The following is a 7,197-nucleotide window of genomic DNA, read 5'->3' on the forward strand; positions in this document are numbered from 1 at the left end:
TTATAGGGGCATTTGCACATGCGCAGAGCATGTCTGCATACATGCAGTTCCTGCCATGCGTGCTGCCCGCTTAGACAAGTCCGTTTTTGCCCATCCATGGGCTACTCTGTGCGCAAGTGCTTTCCTGCAGGTCGTTGTGGCGGCTTCCTTCCAGAGGCCAGCAAGAGATGGCAATAGCGATGTTGAGACAAAACCAGTTTGTAGCGGTCTTCTGCACCACCCTGTGGCTTGACATTGCTGCCTTTGCGGTGGTGTGGGAGGTGGTGGTGGTCTAGAGATACAGAACGAGAGGGAACGAGAAATGAGAGAGAGAAAGAAAAAGAGAAAGAGAGAAAGAGGGAGAGAGAGAGAGAAATAGAGGTAGAAACCAGGATAGAAAGGATGGGTGACACAGCAGGGAAAGGAGGGACAAAAAAAAAAAAGGGGTATGGCACAGAAATGCACAATCGTAGGCAGGTTGAAACATTAAACAATGTAAACACTGTCTCTTAAAACACTGCTAAGTTTAACAATGTCTTACTGAACAAAAGTTGGAGGAATCAGGTAAGTATGAGGTAGTCTTTTCGTGATAACAAACATAGGAAATCAGGGTGGGTGTGACATGGATATAGGTATGCAATTCTTCCGTTTGACAGTCTGTGAATTCTATAGGGTCTAAATGATGGGTACAGTGGTCGGTTTTGGTTGACGAATGACATGGATCTGTCTTACGCCATCAGGTGATGTGATGGGCATGAATTGCATATTGGATACCACATGTCGGATTAACTGAACAAAACAGGGAACAATACACGGTAAAAAACATTAAAGCAGCAACCACGCATAACAAAAATAGTAGTAATTGTTTTACCCATCGTGTCCCTGGCAACCAGGACCACAAATCACCAGTCCAACCATTCCATGTTTGTACTGGAACATGAGCAATTCTCCTAATATCTTTAGTCAATTGGAGGACCACTTCACCCACGTCATCGATCTCCAAGCAACAGTTAGAAATATTTAGTTTCCCACACACCCTCCCCCCTCTTCAGCTAACAGGTAATCCAGGACCATGCGATGTTGAAGGATTGCCGTGCGCATCTGTTGAGACTGATGAGTTAAAAGGTCTAAGGCATCTGCAGTTTTATTAGTGATGATTTCCAGAGCCGCTTGCAATCAAATTATCTGATTTAGGTTATAAATTGGTTCCCTTGCCCCTGATATTGGTTCATTGGGGTTGCAGGTGGCAGGTTCGTAATGCTGAATTATTCTCTCAGGAGGCCACTCATCACTCCCCCATTTTTGCGTTCCACCCAGGTTAACCTCAATAGATAGCGTTTTACAGGCAATCCTTCTATCCCCCAGATCATCATATAGTCTTATTCCCAAACGAGGTCCACCCATCTCTGGGAGGAGGAAAAACATGGGCCGGATAATCCCTATGTAACAAGTCCCTGCCCATTCTGCCGGTAAATGTTTGTAGACAGTATGTCCGCAGATCCAATAATGACCCCTTTTTGCCTTAGTGCCATAAGCAAATGGTCCAGCTGTCTCCCTTGGAGACTGAAAATGAGTTGTGTCCTTGTCGCCAAAAGGGCTAAAAAACTCAGTGGGGCTGTCGTTTATGCGGCCAGTGCAGTACCAGGCGCCAGAATCATTTTTCCACTCACACACTTGACTATAGGGGTAATAATTGGACCGTTGGAGGAAGGTTTCATTTTTGCTTGACCAGTATCCCTTAAATCCCTGACTGTGCCCCGCTTCATCAAGCCACATCCATATGCGGACACCTCTATCTTTATCAACTAGCTTATGGGTGAGTGTCCATTTGCACTTGCTTTCCCCAACATGGATCCCTCCCTCCTGGACACAGTTTAAACAATATTGCCCAACAGCCGGAAACTGAATTGGCCATGTTCCGCTATCACCCCAAGTAGAATTTGTGGTCTCACTGTAATTGCTCACAATCTGGGCTGGGGTGAGGGGTGTAGACGTCCATGGCCAGCTCGACAACCCTAGGGGTCCACCACAGACCCAACAGTGACTCAGATTAAAAGTTCTACTTACAGCCTTGGCTAACAACACAAACTCATCCCTTAAAGGGATCATAGGGATCAGTGGGAGGTGGAGGAAGTGGTTTTCCATGGCTTCCATAGATGCATCCCCAAACTAGTATGACCAACAATAACGTGCGCATTCTGATTAAGTCACAATCTGTGTCCATTTTGCTTCCTCCGGGAGGGTGTGTCCGGGTCAGTTGTTCCTTCCTGGAAAGTAAGAACAGAAACAAACTCGCTTCTCGGGTCAGAAGGAAGGAATAATTCACTTAGTGTGAATCTTACGGACCTTCCCACAAGCGTCTCTTGCCTTCCAAATATATTTGTTCCACGGGGTGTCCAATACCAACGGTACTGCTCCCACAGTGGGGAGTTAAATCAGGACAGGTTGCCCGGGGAAATCGGATGGGTTGTTAGAGTGACCAGGGCCATGCGAGGTGGGCATAATTGTTGGTGCCTGGGGGCAAAACACTGTAATCTTTGGGCATCCATTTGTTCCCCAGCGGCTATTGACACTGGTCACTGCGTCCCCTACCCGCTCGGCCCATCCTGATTTTTGTGGTTTCAGAAATCGCTTTAGTAAACCATTTGTTCTTTCCACGATCCCATTTGCTTGCGGGTAGTATGGTGTGTGGAACACCCATGAAATTCCCTCTTAGGCCACCCATTCTTGAACTATTTTAGCTGTGAAGTGTGAACCATTGTCCGATTGAATCGACTGTGGTTTAGGGAAGGTCCCAAACCATTCTTTCAGGGCCTTCACAGTATTCTCCCCTGTCGCCTTGGCACATGCCTTGGCCTGTACTAGTCCAGACACTATTTCAACACCCACCAACATGTAACCAAACGGACCAACGTCATCAACCTGCCAGGCCTCCCACAAACCTTTTCCTTCTCTTAAGTGCAGGGGGTCATTTTCCAGGGGGTGTCTGTCCAAACGGACATGACACTGTTCACAAGAGGACATACATGTTTTGCATTCCTGCCTGGTAACTGGCCACCCTTGAGCTTGCGCCTCACAAAATGAATCATTTATCCCTGAATGTTTCCGTTTTATATGCAGCCATTCTAATAAATGTTCCCAATTTTCTGTTATTTGGGTGCTCTGCAGAGGAGCTAGTCGAGCTAGTTCGTCCGCTTCAGCATTCCATCGGTTCACTGGGGTGTCACTTTGTTGGTGGGATGCAACCCATGCCACTGCAAACTTCCCACATTTAGCAATTGCAAGAATATCTTGCCATTTTTCCTTTTGCCATATCGGTATCCTGTTAACCTCCCATTCATTCTGTTCCCAGAATGGCAGCCACTCTGTGCAGCCTTTAAAAACCGCATAGGAGTCAGTATAAATATATACAGGGGAAGCGGCTTGGGCCTCATGCTGGAATACACTCCACACTGCAGTTAGCTCTCCCACCTGTGCGCTGCCCTCCCCTTCAGTAATGATTTGTTCCTTAGTCCCGACCTGAAGTGCTACAGCTCAATACTTCCAAATCTTTCCTTCTCGCTTCGACAAAGCATCTGTAAACCATACGTTCTGTAACTGTTCAGAAAATGGGGGAGCTATTTGTATCACAAGAGCAAGCTGGGGCGCATCCTTATCTAGGTCTGCCTCATCTTGTATATTCAACATTTTAGTAGCTCCTTCAGATACAGAAAAGATCTCACAATAATGCTCTACTTGGGCATACCATTGCTGTACGGAGGCTCTTTGAGCCACCCCGTCAGGGGGTGGGGTTCCTGTTAAAACTGCTTTGGTCACTTTAAATGGACCCCGAAGGATTATGGGCTGCTGTCGGATAGTTCATTCAGCCTCTCTCAGAGCTAGACTAACTACAAATAGGCCCTTTTCCCAAGTTGTATATCTTTTTTCAGCATCCTTGAAACTATGTGAATAGAATCCGATGGGCCAAATGGGCCCTTCTGGTCCCTTCTGCCACAAATGAACTGAGAGCCCAGTTCGGGCAAACCCCCATTTGATTTGGACTGGGTCTGTCAAATGGATAGGTCCCAGGGCTTGGTATGCATTTGCCTCAAACACCAACAGTCATAATGCCTCATCGTGGACCTGGGTCCACTCCCATTGGGTCTCTTTCCACAGTAAATCATACAAAGGTCTAGCAATAATCAAAAAATCAGGGATATGTTTCCTCCAGAACACAAGTAGTCCTAATGCATGTTGCAGATCTTTCTTTGATTCTGGCATTTTAATTAGATCGAGGGAGGACAGAGTATCAGCGGGGATACAAGTCATTCCCCCCCTCCAGCAGATTCCCAAAAATTTCACTTCACTAGAAGGGGCTTGTATCTTTTCGGGCAGAACCGTCAATCCTGTACGTTCTAAATGGGTGATAATGTCCCGCTGCCCCTCCTTAACTTCCTCTATCTGACTCCCTCCCACAAGCACATCATCTATATACTGATAAATCTTCACCCCCGCTTGTATGGGGATCTCTTCCAATTCCTGCGCTAGAGCATGGTGATCTAACGTGGGAGAGTGCTTATAGCCCTGGGGAAGCCATGTGAAAGTGTACTGCTGTCCTTCCCAGGTGAAAGCAAAACGGCTCTGATCTTCAGGTTGAAGGGGAACCATAAAGAACATGTCCTTAACATCAATAGTTGCCAGAATCGGGTGCGCGTGCTCCTGAATGGTGCTAATGAGCTCGGCACAGCAGCAGTTAACGGTCCCGTATTAGCATTCAAACGGCGGTAATCGAACGTTAACCGCCACTTTCCATTAGGTTTTCGCACCGGCCAGACCGGGGAATTGTAAGGCGAGTGGGTGGGAACCACCACTCCTTGTTCCCGCAGCTCTGCCAGCACCGGGGCTGTGCCTGCCCTGGCTCCCAACGGCAGCGGGTAGGGTTTCACATTCGTTAATTTAGAAGGGGGGAGGGCAGGCGCCGCTTGTAGCAGACGCACCTCCGCGCTGGGGCTTTTAGTCAATTGTCTAATTTGGGGGGCACCGAAGGACCACGAATTTCCCTGGGTATCACGCCACTGTTTACCCTTTAAAACATCCATGCCTAAAAGGTTCATTTGGAAAGGTCCCACAGCTACCTTGGTGTCCACGGGTTCTCCCTCCCCCGGTAGCCATAATGTCACCGGAGTCATGGGCACTGTCTGAGTTTTCCCCAAGGCGTTTAAAACTATCAGGCTTTTGGACGGGACCGAAATTCCACACCGTTCCTCCTCGACCCGGCTTAGCACAGTAATTTGTGCTCCGGTATCAACGAAAAAGGTTACCGGTCTCCTCTTTGGTCCTACCGCCACCGTAATCAATAAATCCCCTTTGTTATTGCAGGTGAGCTGTCTTACAAACATCCACCCTCTGCCTCCGCCCTCACCTGGGGGAGCAGAGGATTCAGTTTCCCACCATCTTCTCCCTATTTTGCTTCCCCCCCCAGATCCACCAAGGGTGGGGCACTAGGACCTGGCTCAGAACCGATTCCTCGCCCTGACCATCTCCGCACAAGCTGCTCCAGCTTCCTGGTCGGGAGTCCATCCATGAGTTCCCGGGGAATGCCCTTCTGAAGCCCTAACTGCCAGAGTCCCTGCCGATTTAGGTGCTTTTCTTTCCCGGCCAGATGCGGGCTTCTCCCTGAGAAAAACGACTGCCCACTCCCTCGCTCTGCGGCTCGCACGGCTCTGGTTTCAGCCCTTGGATATGGCCGGTTAACAGGTCCGTATTTCCTCCCATAGTTAATCAGCTCTTGGGCTATCTCCCCGCACGTCCACACTTTCCTCCCCGGCCACCGACGGTCGGGGGCCGCCCCCCCCTCCAGGGCAGCCGCGATTCTTTCCTCGCTGGGGGTGTTTTGAATTCTCCCCTGCAGCTGGATCCCTATGGGTTTCAGGGAATCGGGAAGCCCCCGCATTAGGGGAGTCATTCTTTCGGGGTCTGCCGGCAGCAGCATCGGGGAGCTCAGATTAGGCTTGAGCTCCCGATCATACATCATCTGAAGACAAGCCGCTTTCTGCACACTTTCCAGCAACTGATCTGTTGTGCCCGTTATGGCCAGGGGATCCCCCCTCTCCAGCGGGTTCAACCCCCCCGCACAGTACGCAGCCCTCTGAGTCAGCGACCACGGGGCTCGGCGATCGCCGGTGGTTAAGAACACACCCGGGCCCCAGTACCCTTCTGCTTCCCTTTCCGACAACAAGATCCCGTCCTCCCCACCCGACAGGGACACCCTCCAGACATATTCTGTCTCCGATTCTCTCGCGGTTCTCGCAAAATCTTTTCGCAGCTTTGCCTATTTGGTTGCCGCAAAAGGGATTTCTTTAGTAATAATCTGGGGACGATTATCACCGTCGTCTTCATATACGAATTCCGTTTTAACCAACGGGTACATGTGGGGGGGGGGGGGGGGGCGGCTGCCTGCGGTCTCTTTTGCTCCCTTCAAGTCCCCCTGGGGATAGATTGATCGTATCCCTTTCTCTGCCCGCGTTACTTCTGTTTCCGCCAAGGAGCCTGCGTCCCTCAGGAGCTGATTCCTTAACTCCTCCTTCAATATTACGTTTTGGCACCTCTCCTCCTCCAGCAGCCGCTTATTTTCCCGCAACTATTCCCACAGCGTTTCTACCGCCGCTTGCAGAGAATCTACCACCGCCTCAGCCTGACCAGACCTCCGGTTCCTTTCCTCCACCGCAGCAGCCAAACTCGCTCCCAACACCGCACAGATGATCGCTTTTCCCTTCCCCCTCTTAACTCTGGCTTCCTTTTGCAACACTTTCATTCTGTCTACCACACTCCGTAACCGAAACCAATGGTCCCTCGCCCAGCCTTGCCCCTGGAGCGAGGGACGAGCTCGATGAGCCTCTAGAAAGTCATACAGCCTCTCTGCTTCCTCAGCCCGCACGGACACACAATCACACGTGTCGCCTGCCTGCGGGGCAGTCATTTTCCTACAAAGGGGATGTCGTCCCGGGAGCACCACGCTTTGAAATTCGAGCTTCCCCTATATGCTCCCGGGAGGCCAAAACGTAATCTAAAGCACAAAATTCCCACAAAAATTCCTACAAAAATTCCTACAAAGGGGATATCGTCCTGAGAGGGTCACACCTTAAAGTCCAAGTTTGCCCTATTCACTCCCAGGAGGCCAAACCATACACTAATACACAAGTCCGTGATAAGAGCAGTACAAAAGGAAATGAGAAACCG

The 7,197-nt window shown here is 49.9% G+C and overlaps 1 pseudogene; it reads right to left on the reverse strand.

Moving 5' to 3' along the window:
• Nucleotides 1-2,238: 2,238 nt before the first annotated feature.
• On the reverse strand, nt 2,239-6,937 carry LOC142361647 (uncharacterized; annotated as a pseudogene).
• Nucleotides 6,938-7,197: the final 260 nt, after the last annotated feature.

This window comes from Opisthocomus hoazin, chromosome 1 (assembly GCF_030867145.1).
Source record: "Opisthocomus hoazin isolate bOpiHoa1 chromosome 1, bOpiHoa1.hap1, whole genome shotgun sequence".
Classification (NCBI taxonomy): Eukaryota; Metazoa; Chordata; class Aves; order Opisthocomiformes; family Opisthocomidae; genus Opisthocomus; species Opisthocomus hoazin.